Consider the following 22649-nt stretch of genomic DNA (forward strand, 5'->3'; position numbering starts at 1 on the left):
TAACCTTGAACAACTTATTCAGTCTCTCAAAACTCTGGTTTTCTTATCTATAAAATGGAAATGTTAATCCCTACCTTAAAATCTTTAAGGATTTAGCGAATAACAGACAAAATACCTGGCACAGCCTGACATATACTAGCCATGCAATAAGAATTAATCTTTTCCCCATACTTCTTATAAAGCAAAAAAAGAAAAGAACAAAAAACAGTAATGGCACTGCTGCAGTGATTCTTAACTCATTTTTAGGGACATACTTAAATTCTAGAATTATGGGTACGGACTTATAAAAGACAACAACAACAACCAAAATAACAAAACAAAACAAACAACAACAACAACAAAAAAACAGAGACTCAGCACAAAGTTAGACCTGTAAGCAAACACTGCAACCTAATCACCACAGTAGTGTAAAAATGCCACATTAAATCATCCACAGTTGTCACATTATTTATTCACACTGTTATCTGCACAGCAACATCATGTCTCTGTGTGAGTAACACTATTTACTGCTCTAACTGTGCTCATCCCACACTCACAAGGCCAAGGTACCACCTGATGCAATCAATGCCACTCTTCCTTTGGTACCAGCTTGGTATCTAACTGTGCCTCTTCTTTCTTGCAACAAATTGCACCTAACCCTATGCCATTTCCTAAAACAATATCCATATCTCTAAAACTATCTGTCTATCTATCTATCTATCTATCTATCTATCTATCTATCTAGTCTATGCTATAATCTACTAACTTCCTTTCAGCACCCATGAAAGCAACTAGGTACATGACTATGACCAAAACCCTTGCATTTAGGTAATCTGCAAGCTCAGCCTGCTACTGGGCTCCAGACAGCTCAAGAGTCTGAGAAATCTTGTGTATCCCTGATGTTCCACCTTGAAACCTTAAAGTCTGAGTCCTAGCTACCCAGGCTGGAATCCAGGAAACGCATCTCTTCCTCACTTCCTACTTCCTTTTGGAGTGAAGGAGAATCTGTTGTATGATAAATAAACACTCCAAAGACAAAGATTTTAAGGAAATATTTTAGAATTAAGGTTTAAGATTTGTTTATGGTTATTATTACATGGATTATATCTCCAATTAACACTATCTTCTTCAATCAGAATCACTGCATTTGACTCAGAAAGTGGCAGACCACTCTTTCCATTCTAGGACATTAGTTCAAATCTGTCAGTGCTGATAATAACAAGCAATTGTCTCCAACCGTGTGTGCTCTATCGGTTTTAATTGAGTGTATGTTGAACAAATATTCATTGTCACTAAGCTAAGTCTGCTCAACCTTTCTGGCACTTCCAGCAGGAGTAATAGAGATAAAAAGAAAAACAGGTAGAGGGAGAAAGGGAGAGACAGAGGGAGGGAAGGAGGAGGAGAAAAAGGAAGGAAGGAGGGAAGAAAGGAAAAAATTAAATTATTCTCACATGCCAGACCCACAAAATGTTGGATATCATCAGGAAAGATATTAGAAATGAAATAGAAAGGGCCAGGCATGGTGACTCACTCTTGTAATATCAGCATTCTGAGAGGCTGGGGTGGGAGGATTGCTTGAGGTCAGAAGTTTGAGACCAGCCTGGGCAACATGCGAGACCCTGTTTCTAAAAAAATATTAAAACATTAGCTGGGCATGAGGCTGCATACGTGTAGTCCCAGCTACTCAGGAGGCTGAGTTAGGGTGACTGCTTGAGCCCAGGAGTTCAAGGCTGCAGTGAACTATGATCCCACCACCACATTCCAGCCTGGGTGACAGAGTAAGACAAGGCTCTTAAAAAACTAAAATTAACAACAACATCAAAAAGTGAAATGGAAAGCATGACCCTGTATTGTATACAGGTGACTACAGGTCACTTTATAGGTACCTTGTTAGTCCCCCAGCTCTGCATCACCTGTGCCCACCAATCTGGGGGTACTGGGATCCACCTTCAGAGCCTCCCTTCTGGGAATTTAGTATTAAGGCAAGTCACTGTGAACACTCATGTCTTCTTTCTTAGTTATAGAGTTTATTTCTTCTTCCTGTGATTAAGTCCCAGCCTTGTCTTCTCACTCTAGAATTGAGATTCATATTATTTTTCATGATTAAGCCCCTGCCCCTGCCTCACTGCCACCCAATATGTCATTTATTTCAAGAACACAATTGAGTCATTATGAACTAAATGTCACGTAAACTAAACTTTCACACTTTATTTTAATCCTCACAAAATTCATTCATACAGGTGTAATTATCCCCATGTTATAAATAAGGAAACTGAGATACAGAGTAGTAACTCACCTAAGGTCACGCCACAACAAGTAGTAAAATGGATTTTGATATAGTTTTTTTACCCCCAAACCAATTCTTTTAAAACAAACTAAACACTACACCGGAGTTGTTGTTGTTGTTGTTGTTGTTGTTGTTTTTCTAACTAAACACTAAACACTCCTGTATTCTTGCCTTTCAGGTATTCATAATCTAGCCATGTATGGAGACAAGAAAATTAATAGCATTGGGACATGATGACAGAAGCAAGTAAACAATGTTATATTAGTGGAGGAGAAAGCAGTTTATTCTTCCTTAGGCTTATCTGTATAAAAAGAAAGAGGAAGTGTGGGGATGGGCTTTCAGAAAAATGAAAATGCGTAAGTGGCCACTAGTAGCTTATAGTCAGAAATAAGGTGTTTGGTAGGAATATGGCAATATAAAAACTAAAATATTGTTGGAGATTGATTAGAGAAGAATTTGAATGCAAACTAGTAAGTTAGGACATTTTCTTTGGACAAGTATGCTTTCAATAAAAGTTTTATTTTCCCAAGTTTGGAAAATGGATGAGAGCATAGAGAACCAAAAGCAGAGAGGCTTTTATAGTCCAGACTGAGAAGATAAACTCTGATCCAGGTTTGCATGACATGACAGAAAGAGTTAAGAAGTAGGATTTAAAGTTCTGTTGTTGGTAGCCAGTCAGGTCACGAGTATTGAAAGTAAAGAATTAATTGAAGATTCCAGTTTAGGGAATGGTTCCAGAAATCTCACTGTCTTCCAACTAAGGTGTATGACAGCATTCTTGCATTGCTATAAGGAAATACCTGAGACTGGGTAATTTATATGAAAAGCGATTTCATTGGCTCAGAGTTCTGCAGGTTGTACAGGAAGCATAGTGGCATCTGCTTCTGGAGTGATCTCAGGAAGCTTCCAATCATGCCATAAGGCAAAGCGGGAGCAGGACATCACGTGGCTAGAACAGGAGTAAGAGTGAGTGAGTCAGGGCAGCGGGGCAGGGCTATGGGGGGCAGGAGGGAGTGCTGCCATACACTTTTAAACAACTAGATCTCATGTGAACTCAGAGCAAGAGTTTGCTTATCACCAAGGAGATGGCCTAAGCCATTCATGAGGGATCCAGTCCCATGATCCAAATACCTTCTACCAGGCCCCACCTCCAACTTTGGGGCTTACATTTCAACATGAAACTTAGGCAGGGACAAATATCAAAACTATATCATAAGGGATACATCTTGAAGCATTAAAAAAATAAAATTGGAACAATATGAACAAGTACTGAATAGCCACATAATATGCGTATGATATGTATAAGCTTGTGAGCAGATAGTGTAAAACAATGCTTCTACAATTTTAATGAGCATTCAAATAACCCAAAAATCTCATTAAAATGTGTATTCTCAGTGAAACCCCATCTCTACTAAAAATATAAAAAATTAGCCAGGTGTGGTGGCACATGCCTGTAGTCCCAGCTACTCAAGAGGCTGAGGCAGGAGAATCACTTGAACCAGAAGACCAACAATCTGCATTTATAATGAGCTCCCAACGATGTTGATGCTAATGCTGGTCCTCAGACCACTTTTGAGTATAAAATACCAAAAATGACCAGGTGCGGTGGGTCATGCCTGTAATCCTAGCACTTTGGGAGGCCAAGGCAGGAGGATTCCTTGAGCCCGGGAGTTCCACACCAGCCTGAGCAACACAGTGAGACCCTGTCTCTGTGAAAAACAAAATTAAATAAAATACAAAAGGAGATATTTAAGACACTCTTAGACAGATAGTAACTGTTTAATAGGTCAATTAAAAAAACTAGCAATGGAGGATTGGGGATGTGAAAGGGGTAGAATAAACATTTAATTTTTTATTTATTTTAGAGTGCTGCTTGGAGGCTAGCCATGCCTTCCGCAAAGTGTCCTTGGTGTTGCTTGTAAAAGCCATATGAACCTAGGATGTCTTTGCAGCTCTTCCTGGGAGGTCTTTTCAATGTACTAGATAGAAACAATGAGTCCCATGTAACTGCAGAGTTTCTTCCATCACAGCCAAGAATGTTCACCTTCTATAGAGTAAAGAGTCCCTTGACTTTTTCTTTGCCAAAACTTAAAGACTCACATTAGAGATGGGGATGAAAACATTTAGCAGTCAGCTCCCTTAAAGAATGTTGAAAATATACACCAGAGATCTTCGTCCAAAAGTAAATAATTACTGTTTGGTGAGTGTTTAGAATACTGATTGGAACATACTTAAATCCTGTTAGCTCTCTTCTTACTGACAACTGCCTGCCTATCTTAACTTGCAGGTGCTGTTGTTGTTTGCTTGTTTGTTTCTGTTTTAATCTGGTTGCATATTAAAGGTATCCAAAAAATTATTTTTTGAGAAATGTATGCTAACTTTCACACCCTAAATCTACTGTTTTTTCTACAAAATTAAAGCCTCCAAATATTGAAGGGAACCTTAAAAGTTAGCTACTAGCATTTCTGTACCGATATCCAGCTAGGTGGTCAACTACACTCTGCTTGAACACCTCCAGCACTGGTCGGCTCACCACCACTTGGAGATCTCAGTATACATTTAGACCACAGTGTTAGAAAATCCGAACTTATTTTATTCCAACCTGGCTTCATACCTTTTCATTTATTCCTCCTACTTCCACTGTATGAATGCAAAGAAAAATGTAACCCTTTCTCAAATAATTGTTCTTCAAATGTTGAATACCACTAGTATGGTCCCCTAGAGTCCTCATTTGTTCCAGGTCAACAATTTTTTATTCTTCTGACTGTTCCTCATATAAAATGAATTGAAACCTCTTCTCTGTTTAATTACTCGTACTCTAAAATTGTTCCTTTTTTTTTTTTTCTCTTAAACTGTGGTATTCTCAATCAAAGGTAAAACTGCAAGTGGGACTCTGAGTAGCTTAGATAAAAATGTGCCTATTACATCCCTTACATTTTCCACCTTCATGTATTCTGAGGTCATACTAGAGAGGTAGAAAGAGAAAAAAGAACATGGATTCAGAGAGAAAGAGATTTGAGATTGGCAATGCAGCCCCAACTCTCACTACTATATAGGCAAGTTATTTAACCTCTGAGCTGAAAACTTCAATTTCCGAAATGAGAAAATTAAATTTAAAAATTAAGGATGGACATGAGATGTACAGATAAATGTATATAAAGTCTCTAGCAATGCCTGACACATAGTAGACATTCAACACGTTATTATTATTTTTGGTATTTTGGCAATGCATATTACTGATTAATCTACATTGTAACTACTGTCACCTAAAAATCCCAAATCCATTATATGACATATTTTAGTAGCACAATTATTTTATTGTGAAACCTGTGACATAAATGTACCTTTACTTACATGCCTTTACTTCTTTCAAAAATTAATCTATCCTTTCAGAGTTACTTGAGTTCTTTTTGGATAAAACTTCTGGAACCAAATATTTTAAATACCCTTCTCAATTTTGAACAAGGTAAAATTCTTACGAGCATGACACTTGTTTAAACAAGAAACACACACACTCCCCCATACACACACAGGTTGAAGGAAGAGTCCAATGCCTCTAGAAATATTGCCAAAAGTTGATCCTTCAAATCCAGCCCTTGGACTTCCTGTGAATTCACTTATTTATTATAAATCATCCTCATATTGTTCTACCTAGTCAAAAAGATGTCATAAGAAACTCTGTCTCGCATCATGTTGAAATCCAAACATATACTATCTATACCTAGTCCATCAAAGAAGGAAATGATTGCAGCATTGGTGGTTCATTCTTGATGAACCCCGGAATTCTAATAATTATGATTACTTCCTTTTCTAAATGCTTACAAAACATCTTCCTGATAATACTTTTCAATTCTTGCCTAGAATTTCTAAAAGCAGGTGTGATGGTTAATACTGTGTGTCAACTTGATTGGACTGAAGGAGCAAAGCATTGATTCTGGGTGTGTCTGTGAGGATGTTGCCAAAGAAGATTAACATTGAAGTCAGTAGGCTGGGGAAGGCAGACCCACCCTTAATCTGGTGGGCACCATCTAATCAGCTGCCAGTGAATATAAAGCAGGCAGAAAAACGTGAAGGGGTGAGACTGGCCTAGCCTCCCAGCCTACATCTTTCTCCCGTGCTGGATGCTTCCTACCCTGGAACATCGGACTCCAAGTTCTTCAGTTTTGGGACTTGGACTGGCTCTCCTTGCTCCTCAGCCTGCAGACGGCCTATTGTGGGACTTTGTGATCATGAGCCAAGGAGTGGAGACTACAAAATCTGGCCCTATGTTTACATACTTTTCTCAAACAAGATCACAGCTATTCAATCCAAAGAAGCATATTGACCCTGCCCAGTGGAAGAACCAGGAAGATGTGGTCATTCATTCAATTCTGTGTGTAGTATTGGTGCTGTGTCCAAATTAGAAGCTAGCTGAGGTAGCTTGCACCATCTTTTCTAGTTGAAATAGTGAACTGATAGGAAAACTAATAAGTACAAAGAGTTCACAAAGAGGGCCTCCTCTGCCTTTCAAAAGGAAGGTCACCTACACATGTTTAAGGTGTCTCTGCACATGTCTCCAGCTCTTCATAAGAAAGCAAGTACAGTGTGGATTTCAAATTGTGGATAACTTCAGATCCAGCTGATTTTCGACAGCTGTGTTATTGCTGTGGTATCCTTTTTTACACGTGATAGTGACAGTTTCTGATTCTCCCCGTCCCCACAAAAGTTGTTAACCATAGCACCAGGAAGCCTAAGAATGCTAAGGGCTCCAGCTCAGGCTTTGTTCCAGGCTTTCTGGTGTGAGCTCTGCTGGTGATAATGAAATTGAAGCTACTTATTCTCAGTGTTTTTTTTCTCTGGTCTTGAGTGTCCACAGTTCATTATTTTCCAGTAGGAATAATTCCTTTTCTGCATTCACACTCCATAGAGAACCCTGACTAACACAGTAGTATTCTCTATTACTGTGTGCAACTAAGGAATGATGAGAAAATGGTTTCACACATCCCATTAACAGAATTTCTAATAAAGTAAGGAAGTCTTTTTCAAACACATGTTATACAGAAAACTATTCCAGAATGATGCACATTTTTTAAAATTTTATGTTTTTCAAATAAATTTGGGAATGTCTGAAACCATGAGAATGTCTTGAGATTTTAGCAGAGTTTTGCAGTTTTACTTGTAGAGATCTTTCATCTACTTGGTTAGGTATATTCATACTTTTTGTTTGCTTATTTTGCAGCTGTTGTGAAGGGGTTGAGCTCTTGCTTTGATTCTCAGCTTGGTCACTGAGGGTGTATAGCGGTGCTACTAATTTTTGTACATTGATTCTGTATCCTGAAATTTACTGAATTTATTTACCAAATCTAGGAGCTTTTTAAATGAGTCTTTAGGGTTGTCTAGGTATATGATCATATCATCAGAGAAGTAACAGTTTGACTTTCTCTTTATGGATTTGGATGCCCTTGATTTCTTTCTCTTGTCTGATTGCTCTGGCTTAGACTTCCAGTACTACGATGAATAGAAGTGGTAAAAGTGGGCACCCTTGTCTTGTTCCAGTTTTCAGGGTGAATGTTTTCATCTTTTGCCATTCCCCATAGTTGGCTGTGGGTTTGTCATAGATGGCTTTTATCACCTTAAAGTATGCCCTTTCTATGCCGATTTTCCTGAGGCTTTTAATCATAAAGCGATGCTGAATTTTGCCAAATGTTTTTTCTTTGACTATTGAGATGATCACGTGATTTTTGTTTTTAATTCTATTTATGTGGTGTATCACATTTATTGACTTGTATATGTTAAATCAACCCTGCATCTCTCTGATATGAAACCCATTTGATCACAGTGTGTGATATTTTTGATATACTGTTTGATTTGGTTAGCTAATATTTTGTTGAGGATTTTTGCATATATGTTCATCAGGGATATTGGTCTATAGTTTTCCTTTTTTATTATGCCCTTTCCTGGTTTCAGTATCAGGGTAATACTGGCTACATAGAATGATTTAGGGAGGATTCCCTCTTTATCTTTTGGAATCATTTTAGTAAGATTGGTACCAATTCTTTGAATATCTGATACAATTCAATTCTGAATTCATCTGGTCTTAGACTTCTAATTGTTGGAAATGTTTTAATTACTGTTTAAATCTTGCTACTTGTTATTGGTCTCTTCACAGTTTCTATTTCTTTCTGGCTTAATCTAAGAGGGTTGTATATTTCCAGTAATTCATCCATCTCCTCCAGGTTTTCTAGTTTGTGTACATAAAGGTGTTTATAGTAGCCTTGAAAGATCATTTGTATTTCTGTGTTATCAATCGTAATATCTTCCATTTCATTTCAAATTGAGCTTATTTTCATCTTCTCTCTTTTCTTGGTTAATCTGGCTAATGGTCCATACATTTTGTTTATCTATTTAAAGAACCAGGTTTTGGTTTCATTTAAATTTTGTATTTTTTGTTTGTTTCAATTTCATTTAGTTCTGCTATAATCTTTATTTGTTTTCTTCTGCTGGGTTTGGATTTGGTTTATTCTTTTTTTATTTTTTATTTTATAATGTTTTTTGAGATGGAGTCTCACTCTGTTGCCCAGGCTGGAGTGCAGTGGCATTGGTTTGTTCATGTTTCTCTAGTTCCTTGAGTTGTGACCTTACATCGTCTATTTGTGTTATTTCAGACTTTTTCATGCAGGCATTTAATGCTGTGAACTTTCCTCTTAGCACTGCTTTTGCTGTATGCCAGAGGTTTCGATAGGTTCTATCACTATTATCATATACTTCAAAGAATTTTTTAATTTCTATCTTGATTTCTTTTTTTGTTTTTATTACACTTCAAGTTCTAGAGTACATGTGCACAACGTGCAGGTTTGTTACATATGTATACGTGTGCCACGTTGGTGTGCTGCACCCGTTAATTCATCATTTACATTAGGTATTTTTCCTAATGTTATCCCTCCGCCTGCCCCCCACTGCATGGCAGGCCCTGGTATGTGATGTTCCCCACCTTGTGTCCAAGTGTTCTCATTGTTCAATTCCCACCTATGAGTGAGAACATGCAGTGTTTGGTTTTCCATTCTTGCGATAGTTTGCTCAGAATGATGGTTTCCAGCTTCATCTATGTCCCTATAAAGGACATGAACTCATCCTTTTTTATGGCTGCATAGTATTCCATGGTGTATATGTGCCACATTTCCTTAATCCACTCTATCATTGATGGACATTTGGGTTGCTTCCAAGTGTTTGCTATTGTGAATAGTGCCACAATAAACATACGTGTGCATGTGTCTTTATAGTAGCATGGTTTACAATCTTTTAGGTATATACCCAGTATTGGGGATGGCTGGGTCAAATGGTATTTCCAGTTCCAGATCCTTGAGGAATTGCCACACTGTCTTCGACAGTGGTTGAACTAGTTTACACTCCCACCAACAGTGTAAAAGTGTTCCTATTTCTCCACATCCTCTCCAGCACCTGTTGTTTCCTTACTTTTTAATGATCGCTAATGTAGCTGGTGTGAGATGGTATCCTATTGTGGCTTTGATTTGCATTTCTCTGCTTGCCAGTGATGATGGGCATTTTTTCATGTGTCTATTGGCTGCATAAATGTCTTCTTTTGAGAAGTGTCTGTTCATATCCTTTGCCCACTTTTTGACGGGTTGTTAGATTTTTTTTCTTGTAAATTTGTTTGAGTTCTTTGTAGGTTCTGGATATTAGCCTTTTGTCAGATGGGTAGATTGCAAAAATTTTCTCCCGTTCTATAGGTTGCCTGTTCACTCTGATGGTGGTTTCTTTTGCTGTGCAGAAGCTCTTTAGTTTAATTAGATTCCATTTGTCAATTTTGGCTTTTGTTGCCATTGCTTTTGGTGATTTAATCATGAAGTCCTTGCCCATGCCTATGTTCTGAATAGTATTGCCTAGGTTTTCTTCTAGGGTTTTTATGGTTTTAGCTCTAACATCTAAGTTTTTTATCCATCTTGAACTAATTTTTGTGTAAGGAAGGAATCCAGTTTCGTGTAAGGAAGGAATCCAGTTTCACCTTTCTAGATAAGACTAGCCAGTTTTCCCAGCACCATTTATTAAATAGGGAATCCTTTTCCCATTTCTTATTTTTGTCAGGTTTGTCAAAGATCAGATGGTTTTAGATGTGTGGTATTATTCCTTAGGGCTCTGTTCTGTTCCATTGGTCTATATCTCTGTTTTGGTACCAGTACCATGCTGTTTTTATATTCTTTCTGATTTTCTTCCTACTTTTTGTCTGTCAGTTATGGAGAGAGACTTTGAACTCTACAAATACAGTATTATCTTTAATCTATTTCTTTTTTCAGCTCTGTCAGTTTTTGCATTATGCATTTTGAAACTCCATTATTAAGTGCATTGAAATTTGTTCTGCCTTCATAATGATCTAGTCTCTTAATCATCAGGAAAATCTCCTTATCATGAGTAATAGTCTCTACTTTGGAAAATACTTAGTCTGATACTAATATAAGTCATTCCTGCTTTGTTTTGATTCATGTTTGCTTTTTCATTCATTTACTTTAAAATCATTTTAAAATGCATATTTTAGTTTTATTGTACATAGCATATTTTTAATCTAATAATCTGCTATCAGATAGTCTGATAATCTCTGCTTTTCAATGGAATGTTTAGACAATATATAATGTAATTATCAAGATAATTAATTGCAAACTATAATTTTGTTTTCTACTTATCTCTTCTATTTTTAATGTTTTATTTTCTTTTTTTATTATTTATTTATTTATTTATTTATTTATTTATTTTTTATTATACTTTAAGTTCTAGGGTACATGTGCATAACGTGCAGGTTTGTTACATATGTATATTTGTGCCATGTTGGTGTGCTGCACCCATCAACTCGTCAGCTAATGTTTTATTTTCTTTTCTGCCTTCCTTCAGATTAAGTGAATTTTCTATGATTTAATTTTATCTCCATTATTGTTTTGACTGGTTTGTTAGCTACCTGACTTTTTTTAACATTAAAGATTTAGGGTTTACATATTCATCTTTAACTTATAATGTTACACCACTTTACATATAATGTAAACATTTTCAGCATATCTTTTTATTTTCCCATCCTTTCTTTCTGTTAACATTTTAATATGTTTTACTTCTCATGTTATAGCTTCATAATATACTGTTATTAATTTTGCTGTAAACAGGCAATTGCCTTTTAAAGAAATGAAAAAGAAGAAAATTCTCTAATATTTACTGTTTCTGCTGCTTTTATTATTTTTTTCTGTAGATATATGTTTCCATCTGGTATTGTTTTCCTTCTGTCTGAAGAACTTCCTTTCATATGTTTTATAGTACAGGTCTGCCAGCAATGTATTTTCTCAGCTATTGTTGTCTAAAGAACTTTCAATTTGCATTCATTCATTTTTGAAATATAGTTTTGTTAGTTATAGGTTTCTAGGTTGAAAATGTTTTTTCTTTTCTTTCTTTTTTTTTTCTTTGAGGCGGAATCTCGCTCTGTCGCCCAGACTGAAGTGCAGTGGCGCAATCTCGGCTCACTGCAAGCTCCGCCTCCCGGGTTCACGCCATTCTCCTGCCTCAGCCTCCTGAGTAGCTGGAACTACAGGCGCCCGCCACCTCGCCCGGCTAGTTTTTTGTATTTTAGTAGAGACGGGGTTTCACCATGTTAGCCAGGATGGTCTCGATTTCCTGACCTCGTGATCCGCCCGTCTCGGCCTCCCAAAGTGCTGGGATTACAGGCTTGAGCCACCGCGCCCGGCCGAAAAATGTTTTTTCTTCAATCACTTTTAAAATGTCTTTATTGTTTTCTGACTTCCTTTGTTTGGGATATAAAGTATGAGGACATTCTTAATCTCCCCACCCCCATGTAATTTATCTTTGGTTAGTTTTCTGGGATTTATCCTGCTAAGAGTTAATTGAAATTCTTGGATTTGTTTGTGTATAGTTTTCTTGAAATATGGAAAAATTTCAGCTCTATCTTTTCTAATAATTTTCCTACCCTCCTCCTTATGGAGTTTCAATTATATATTGGTAAAGTTAGACTCATTCATTGTCCACCAGGATGCCAAGGCTGTCTAAAATGTTTTGGAATGGTTTTCTCTCTGTGCTTCATTTGGATGTTTCTATTTCTATGATTTTCACTTCAGCAATCTTTACTTCTATAGCATCTAATCTTCTGTTAAGTGCCTGATCTGAATTTGGCATTTCACAACATAGCAAGACCACCATGCTCTGCCTGCCCTCTACCTCTCATAACTTGCTTCCAGGCCGAAGGCCAACATGATTAATCCTAGAGCACACATGTGGTCTCTTCGCTTAGGGATCATAGCCCTACTTGGCTTCTTCTTGTACAATGTCAGAAAACGGTTATTTTTTTTTTAATACTTTAAGTTCTGGGGTACATGTGCAGACCGTGCAGTTTTGTTACATAGGTATACACGTGCCATGGTGGTTTGCTGCACCCATCCACCCGTCACCTACATTACCTAATGTAATGTAGCATTTCTCCCAATGTTGTCCCTCCCCTAAACCCCCACCCCATGGCAGACCCCAGCATATGATGTTCCCCTCCATATGTTCGTGTGTTCTCATTGTTCAACTCCCACTTATGAGTGAGAACATACGGTGTTTGGTAGAAAATAGTTATGTCATCCATTTTCCCCAAGATTCTAGCAGTTTAAAGCGGAAAGGCAAGGGTCATATTAGTTTCTCCATGATCAGAAGCAAAAATTTTGTCCTGTGTAGTTTGAAAAATTCTAAACTAGAGAAATTGTATAGATGTTTCAGACTTACTTTTATACTTGAGTGTTAATTTCCAATAATTTATTGAGAGAATAATAATTAATTCATAAGAGTTTTAAAAATTATAAGTCTCTAAGTTAAACTGGTATTTAGTAGCCAGGAGACAAATAGTATGCAAATCATTTGAGAAGGATAAAGCTTAAATTATGTAGAATATTTTAAATACAGTTGAATCAAGACACAATGAGTAATATTATACTGTGTTTAATTTATCAAAAATTCTTACTTGGCTATTAAANTTCTTGTACAATGTCAGAAAACGGTTATTTTTTTTTTAATACTTTAAGTTCTGGGGTACATGTGCAGACCGTGCAGTTTTGTTACATAGGTATACACGTGCCATGGTGGTTTGCTGCACCCATCCACCCGTCACCTACATTACCTAATGTAATGTAGCATTTCTCCCAATGTTGTCCCTCCCCTAAACCCCCACCCCCCAACAGGCCCCGGTGTATGATGTTCCCCTCCATATGTTCGTGTGTTCTCATTGTTCAACTCCCACTTATGAGTGAGAACATACGGTGTTTGGTAGAAAATAGTTATGTCATGCATTTTCCCCAAGATTCTAGCAGTTTAAAGCGGAAAGGCAAGGGTCATATTAGTTTCTCCATGATCAGAAGCAAAAATTTTGTCCTGTGTAGTTTGAAAAATTCTAAACTAGAGAAATTGTATAGATGTTTCAGACTTACTTTTATACTTGAGTGTTAATTTCCAATAATTTATTGAGAGAATAATAATTAATTCATAAGAGTTTTAAAATTATAAGTCTCTAAGTTAAACTGGTATTTAGTAGCCAGGAGACAAATAGTATGCAAATCATTTGAGAAGGATAAAGCTTAAATTATGTAGAATATTTTAAATACAGTTGAATCAAGACACAATGAGTAATATTATACTGTGTTTAATTTATCAAAATTCTTACTTGGCTATTAAAGAAATGATCCTTACCTAGTTCCTCAATTAAAACATTAAAATCAGGCATCAAAAAGATCGTCCAATATTAGAATGGGAAGAAAAGTATATATCTTCCTTTCCAATCCTCACATTTTATAGCTTTGGACAGGAGAGTTGGAAAAGTCAAGTAATTTTTTTCATTCGCCCAAAGAAGCATAACTTGTTATTGGAAAAGCTGATGTTACCACATTCCTAGTACTGTGAGCCACATACTTTTCCCTCCTCCCTCAGAATTCAAAGTATGCTGAAATATATGGTGCTATAAAACTAATCAATATCAATAAATAGGATGTTATTTTTCTAAAAATTAGATTTTTTCAATTATCTTTATGTCATATTATTTTTAAATTGTTAATTAAGCAAATACTAGATTAAATTTTACTACATTTTGCTTTATTTGTGGTCAGTTATTACTTTTCCAAAAATTGAGCAGCCAAATTATGATGCAAAGGAAGTAGGGAAGAGCTATAATATTCTGAAACCATTTGTTTCACCTGTCTACTCTTTAGCCCTGTGCAATATTACATTGAGTTAATGTCTTAGAAAATAGTTATTACTTGAGCTCATGGAGATTTTGTAAAGAATTATATCACTTATCAAAATTCCCAAGTCCCCATAACATATTTGATCACCTCAAGAGTTCCCTTAAGGTTTTATTTTTATGATCTTACTTAGCAAGCATTTAAGCAAATAACTCATCTAAGTTGTCTACAGAGTTGAATTGAATCTTCCACCAGCTTGTGTTAAAATAATGTTTTGAATGATGTTCAAATAATTTAGAATTAGCTTTTGCAAAAGAAGTGTATAATTCCTTTCACTTACTGCTGTGTTATGTCCCTTCCCTGCTTTAAAAAAAATGGACCTTGAGCTCAAAAAGAGGATGTACCATAAGAATTGTAAGCTGTAAAGTGACCTAAATCTTCTGAACTCCAAACTGCTTCCCACTGGCTTTATCTATGCTCTATTTCAGTGTCTCCCTCTGGTATAGCATTAGCCAAATAACTATTGTTAAAATGCACATTTGCAGCAAAAAACATTAGTTCAAGTGAGTTATCAGTTGGGGAAAGCAGAATGTTGGCCTAGAAGAAAAGGTTTTTGAGATATGCATGTATACATTTAGTCAGCAGATAACTATTGAGTACTCACTGTATGCTAGACATTGTGTTAGGGGAATATACTGATAAACAAGCCATAGAAAGGATAGTAATCTTTATATATTGTCTGTCTATTTCATTGTTGACAGTTTCCCCCACCCATTATCACCAGCAAACACTGGAATTGAAACTCCATTAGGACCTCGTGTCTTGTTCATCACTGTAGCCCTACCTGCTAGATTGATTCCTGCCATATAGTAGAGATTCAATAAATATTTTTAGATTTAGTGAATGATTGAATGAATGGCACTGCCCCTGCTCTTAAGAGAGCTTGATATTTGAGAGATGGTTGGGAGAGCTGATGGCATGAAAGAGTTCAAATGATGGAGTAGTTGGAAGAGTTCAGAATGCTTTTACTGGTCTATCAGTACTATAATTCTGAATTTTCTAGTTCTTCAGGTCAGCAGTAAAAATAGAAATATTTATTTATCTATATTTATCAATTTATATTTTAGTGGTTTTTCTACATCTGTTCATTTTATTTCATTCTTACAGCAATAAATATGCCAGAAAGATATTATAATCTCAGAACCTAAGAATTAGAAGGCGAGAGAGGAAGAATCTAGTACAATCTGAATGGGACCAGGCCCCTGTGGCAGTCTCTGCTCGTACATTGAGCCCACTTTGAGTTCAGATTCACCAGTGTGTTCCTCCTCCAAAAACAAACAAATCCAAATTCAAGAGAATTAGAGGCTAATATAGTGTTGGTTATTTGGGGAAAAAGTTAAAAAAGAGATAAACATGACACAGCAAAGCTTCATCACCATTACCATCATCACTTAATATAGTACCTCTTCCTTTATGGAAAGTGTTCCTTCATCCAAGATACTCATTGCCCTGACCATGCTGGTTTTCTTACCTTACTCAGCCTCTAAAATGTACTCCTTCTATTGTGCTGGGTCATTCATTTCTTACCCTCAGTTTGCATGCCCACTAAAACAACAAAAACAACATCTGTTTACTTGAGGATCTTCTTGGAGAACATTCAAGTCCGAGGATACATGGATAACTTATTAGGGCAATGTTCTATACATTTGTTTTCATACTTCTTACTCTAAACAGCCTTCTAAAATAATAACAATTAATATCTGTACTTTTGAGCTAAGGAAACTTATGCTCAGAGACCACAGTTAACTTAGTCAAAATGGCATAACTGGCAAATAGTGGTGGGGATTCAAAGCCACGTGTGCCTGTCTCCAAATCCTGTGCTATTTACAGGTCGTATGTGCCTCATAATATAATAGTAGCTACTATTTATTGAACATTTGCCTGTGCCAGATATTGTACTACACATTTCACAAATATTGTGTAATTTAATTCTCATTGTGACTCAACTATGAGTACTGTTATTATTCCCATTTTATAAATGAAAAATCTGAGGTTGAGCAAAGATAAGTCACTCACCCAAAATCACATAACAAGAAAGTTGCAGTGGGAGAATATAATCAGGTACACTCGGTTCATTTGTCTTTTGCTTTCCACCAAGTCACATTATTGAAATGGACATACTGATGCCCCAATTCAATATTCCTCATCAATATAACAAGTCCCTTCACAGACATTAATAAAATATGATTTTCTATTCTCTAAACATATTAAGTGATATAGTGCTCATTACTCCATGATCCAGCCTATTTCCAAACTGGATACTCTAGTAATAAGAAATTTGTTTTGAACCAAAAGTTGTCCTTCTTTAACCCTGTCTTATGAAGTCTATTGTTTTGTCCTAAATAGCAACAAACCATTTTTTTTGACTCTCATCTATAGGATAGCTCTTCAATTATTTCATTTATTTTAAACTATTTATGATATGTTTATCATATGATATGCAATGTGCTAGATGCTGGGTATACAATTTATAAGAACACAATGACAGTCCCTTATAGCTTACTGGTTGAAATAGGCACTAATAAAATAATTATACAAATAGACATGTAACTGCAAAATGTGATAAGTAACAAAGTGAAGAAAACTATACAGGATGGTGAAAGTGTATACCTTGGTCTAATTTAATTTAAGATGGGTATTTTGGAAGGCTCCTCTGTAAAGAGGATATTTAAAGAATAAGTAGAAAGTAACCAGGCAAAAATGGTTAAGGAGTAAAGGCAATGGTGATGAAAGTTTAGTAAAGACAAGAGTGTGTACAAGTCTTTGAGGCTGGAGGGAGTATAGGGCCTGCCAAGAATAAAAGGAAGAATCGTGAGGCTGAAGCCCAAAGAATAACTGAGATGATCAATTAGCTGGAAAGGAATACAGGCTCCAATTCATGCATCAAGGTCCATACATACCATGGTAATAATTCTGATCTTCAGTAGTAACAAGTACACTTAGCACACAGATCTTTGACTCTAATACCATTTCCTATAAAAGGAATCAGGGTTTCTTGGACAAAGGAATAGGGTAGAAAATACATAAGGTAAACTTGTAGCATAATGTAATTCCAAAAAGTAAAAAATTGCTAAAACTAAAACAATATTAAGGATAGATCAAAGAGACACAGGAGGAGCTAAATAAAAGAGCATCCAATGACCAAAACTGGAACAATCTGAGCAAAAACAATCAACAAAGTGTCATTGGATTATAACCCAAAGCATAAAACAAATATCCATGAGTCCATTCCGATGTAAATAAATGATTTGGTAAATAAATACATAAATTGGAGAGAAGAAACAAATTGCCCTGTGCACAATAATTTATGTCGATATTTTGTCCTCAAGGAGATGAATCATAACTCTCCAGTCTTTAACTTTGTACTGCACATAATAACTTCCTTCTAAAGAGCTCAGCGTGAAAAGCAGGAAAAGAAGAAACACTTTTCAGAGCAAAACTTGACAAGCACTACCTCAGCCAGGTGACTAAGGTCAACATTGACAGATAGAAATCATATTGATCATAGGCACCCTTCATGTGATGTGATGAGAATACTTTGTTTCTGTTATCTTCCTCACAAAATCCCATATTCCTAGTTTAATAATGAAAAAGAATCAGACACATCACAATAGATGGACATTTTACAAAATATCTGACAAGTAATCTTTAAAATCATTAGGGTCATCAAAAACAAGAAAAGTCAGAGAAACTGTCACAGCCAAGAGGAGCTTAAGGAGCCATGATGAGCAAATGTAATGCAGGATTCTGATATGGTACTAGAGCAGAAAAATGACATAATGTGCAAAGTAAGGGAATATGAATAAAGTACGAACTTCAGTTAATAATAATGTACTGAAACTGATTCATCCATTCATTGTAACAAATGTACTATACTAATGTTAGATGTTAATAGTGGGGAACATTTGATGTGGCATCTATGAGAACTCTATACTATCTTTTCAGCTTTTCTGAAAGTTGAAAACTATTCTAAAATGAAATATTTTCTTTAAAAAATGGGGAGGGAGCAGACCCTGATCTTTGGGAGAATCAGGACCAACACCGAGTTTGTCTGACCCTGGCTTAAGAGTATTTCTACCAGATCGCTATGCTGTAGAAAGATACCTGTTTGTTTCTTTATCTTGCCAGCCCTCTGAGCTACTTCAAATCTGTATAAGTGATCCTCCTGATGCATTCTAGTCTCACAATTCATGAATTTGCTGAATTTCAGAGACCTCCTCCTCCTCATGCAGCAACCACACATGTCCCTACCAGACAGCAAATGCCTGCTGAATGTAGCCCCAGAGTCTTGTTATCCTACTGCTCCTACTCTCTGAACCCAATCTTTGCTACCATAGTGAATTCCTATTCTTCTTCAATTTCTTGTTATTCCAGTCTATCAACTGCCTTCTCACACTGCCTCTCTAGAACTTGTCTGGACCCCAAGACTCTATATTTCCATCATACTTTCAGCTTCACCTCAGGTTTTCTTATGCCCTTAGCATTCAGGAACCACAGCTTTCCTAGTCCTTATTCAGTTGATCTTCCAGTCCTCCTCCCAGAATGCTTAAGGCTGCTGGCAAAAACCAACCCGTTCGGTTGACTGGCTTCAGAATAATATCCCATATCTTCTGGAATATTAATGATGCCCACTAGTCCCTTTTCTTTTCCTTAAATGTCCTTGTACTGTGCTATAAACCAATCCTAAACCTTGTCCATTCTGTTTGAGTCCTCAGTTTCCCTCTCCCTGCTCTGCAGGAACACCCTCCCTTACTTGCATCCCCCTACCTCCCCACTTCACCCTGACAACATGTTTCCCTCTCTCCACCATCTTATCTTTCAACAAACAAAAACTATCAGGGGTCTTTATTGTCCAACCCCCCCTCTACTGTTGTTAAAAGTCTCTCTCATTTGCTGTGGGGCCTTACCTCCTTAATTATCCTTTCTCCTAATCTCTCTCTCATGACTTCACCATCTTCTATGTTTACATTTCCTCCCTGGCCTCCAAACATTTTCCCATTCTAAAAACAAGCTTTGCCCAAACATACTTCCAATTGCCAGACAAACAATGATATTGCACTGATTACTCATTTATAAATTATTTTGCTTAGTAGGCAAAATTTTTTCTAAACGTGAACCCAGGCAAATAAAAAATGTGATAATGAAACATCTCACTATCAGTGAAACTATGGGCACCACAGAGATACTCTATAGCTCCATTTTCGTTTTCATGTTCTATGGTTCTCTGTAATTTATCTCTTCTTTATTTATCTGTCTTTCCAGAGTTTCTGGATAGGAATTATCTCACAAAGTTTACCTCATCATCTCTCCTATTGTATTAGGTTGTTGACTTGTCTAAAATTTCCATGAGAGAAGATTTCATGTTTTATTTATCTCTAACATAGTGATTTGTGAATAATAGGAATTAGTTATTATTAAATGAACAAGTGGTGAACTGACTTTATTCCAGGCTAATTATTGTCGACTTTTTAAAAAGAATTTTAATACTCTGTTTTAAAAGTATTTGAAGCTGCTATTTTCCTTGTTATAAACCACAAAGAAATAAAAATGAGAAACACAGCCCAAGGACCCAGATAATATGGAAAATCACCCTTGCAATTCATTTGATATAGATTCTACATGCTGCCAAGTGGGTCCTTGAGAGCAGGGTCCCATTTTGATGTATGTTTTGTACAGTGCCTAGGTCAATGGGATTTGGTGGTGAATAAATTGAGGATGAAAGCAATGTGACTGATAGATGCAGACAGAAATAAGACTCCTATCATCTATTTTCAGCTGTAGAATTGCATAGATAGCCTTTGGCCTCTAACACGGGGCTTTGAAAGTTAAATTCTTCAGCCTCAGAATTAGAAATAATACCTCCACATCTAGCTGGCTTCAAAAGGGTTTTGCTTAAGGTAATGGCCTCAAAAGAACAAAGTATTGCTCTATACTGAGCAGAATAAATCAATAGCCTAGCATTTCAGAAAGTTCTGTACAAATTTAACAAAAACACATTCTATCCATTATCCTAGGTTCTTTCCTTCAAAATAGTTGTATTCCTTTTTAATTAGAGCTGCTGGGTTTTCATAGTTGCTTAATTAAATTAGGGGAATATCAATTCTTGATGCCGTTAGGAAAGTAATTCCAATTATACAGCCTGTCTGTCAGTAAAAGTTAAAAGGACAAAACATTTTAATAGCAAAGTTACGGGGAACAAAGGATGAATATAATAAGTAGGAAGAATACTTAATAATTAGTCTTGCTATTAACTAAATCTTATAGAAATTGCTCATAGATTTTCACTTAAAAGTTTTGGATGCAGGCATGGGTATGTAATTTAGCATTCCTAGCTCAGATGGCTCAAGTAGCGATTTGGTCTGGTTTAGGAACGATACCATATTGAAGGCTCAGCATTGCCTCTGCTATGACAGGTTAGATATTCAGCACCAGCAGAAGTTAGATCAACCTTAGTGAGTGAGAACCCATACTGTTGAGTTTGTGGATAGTCACTATCCATGCCACCCTGACTACTCTGTCATTGAAACATTGTGCAATTCTGGAGTAGCTGAGGACAGAAACTGTCTGGCATTACCTGATGATTCATCCTATCCATCAGGGTTTTTTTTTTTTTTTTTGAGACGGAGTCTCGCTCTGTCGCCCAGGCTGGAGGGCAGTGGTGCGATCTCAGCTCACTGCAAGCTCCGCCTCCTGGGTTTACACCATTCTCCAGCCTCAGCCTCCCGAGTAGCTGGGATCACAGGTGCCCGCCACAACACCAGGCTAATTTTTTGTATTTTTAGTAGAGGCGGAGTTTCACCATGTTAGCCAGGATGGTCGCAATCTCCTGACATCGTGATCCGCCTGCCTCGCCCTCCCAAAGTGCTGGGATTACAGGTGCGAACCACCACACCTGGCCTCCATCAGGCTTTTTAATGCTGCTTTTGTGATATATGCCTTCAGTATTAGCTGTCTATTGCTATATAAAAACTTATCCCAAAACTTAGCAATTAAAAAGAGTACACATTTATTATCCCATTGTTTCTGTGGGTTAGGTGTCTCAGCACTCCTATCTGGGTCTTCTACTTAAGGTATCTCACAAAGATGCAACAAGGTGTCTACCAGGGTTGGAATCACATCTGTATCTGCTTCCAAGCTGAGGTAGTTGTTGGCAGGACTCAGTTCCTTGCAAGTTATTAGACTGAGTATCTCAGTTCCTTGATGGATATTGTCTCCTTATTGGCCCTTGACATACGGGCCTCCCCACTATGGTGGTTTGCTTCATCAAAGCCAGCAAGAAAGAGAGAAATAAGACAAAAGTAACTATCTCATATAACATAGTCTAGAAATAAAATTGCATTACTTTTGTCACAATATATCAACTAGACATAGTAGCTAGGCCAGCCCATAATCAAAGTGGAGGGATCACAGAGGACATGGATAACAGGGGACAGGGATCATTGAGGGCCCTATTTGAGTCTGATGCCAAAATCTCTCTGACAGGTACTGTCATGATACACGAAGAGTCACATATTTTGTGTCCACTCCTATAGGTCCATCCACATGCCTCTTCCCTGGACTTCCTCGACTCTTATGTTACACTGTTCCTCCTTCAGGCTCCTGAGCACCCAGTCAAGCCATTTGGCACTGCTCAGGAATCAGTATACCATTACCCTTACATTTGAAAATCTCTCCACTGAAAGTTGATGCCGAAGTAGCTCTTCCAAGTTCTGCTTATAGGATTCCCTTTCACTATTGTCCTTCAGCCCTGAGTGGGGTTGTCAGGCAGAACATTGTATTTTCAGCTCACACTAACATATTAAATTAACCTATTGATGAACCAGGCCCAAGAATTTTGTTGGGTTTTTATTTTTGTTTTAGATTTAAAAGTACATATATTGGCCAGGCACGGTGGCTCAGGCCTGTAATCCCAGCACTTTGGGAGGCTGAGGCGGGCGGATCATGAGGTCAGGAGATCAAGACCACGGTACAACCCCGTCTGTACTTAAAAATTACAAAATATTAGCCAGGTGCAGTGGCGGATGCCTGTAGTCCCAGCTACTCAGGAAGCTGAGGCAGGAGAATGGCGTGAACTCGGGAGGTGGAGCTTGCAGTGAGCCGAGATCCACCACTGCACTCCAGCCTGGGCG

Source organism: Rhinopithecus bieti, unplaced genomic scaffold (genome assembly GCF_001698545.2).
Source record: "Rhinopithecus bieti isolate Rb0 unplaced genomic scaffold, ASM169854v2 scaffold_32422, whole genome shotgun sequence".
Lineage (NCBI taxonomy): Eukaryota > Metazoa > Chordata > Mammalia > Primates > Cercopithecidae > Rhinopithecus > Rhinopithecus bieti.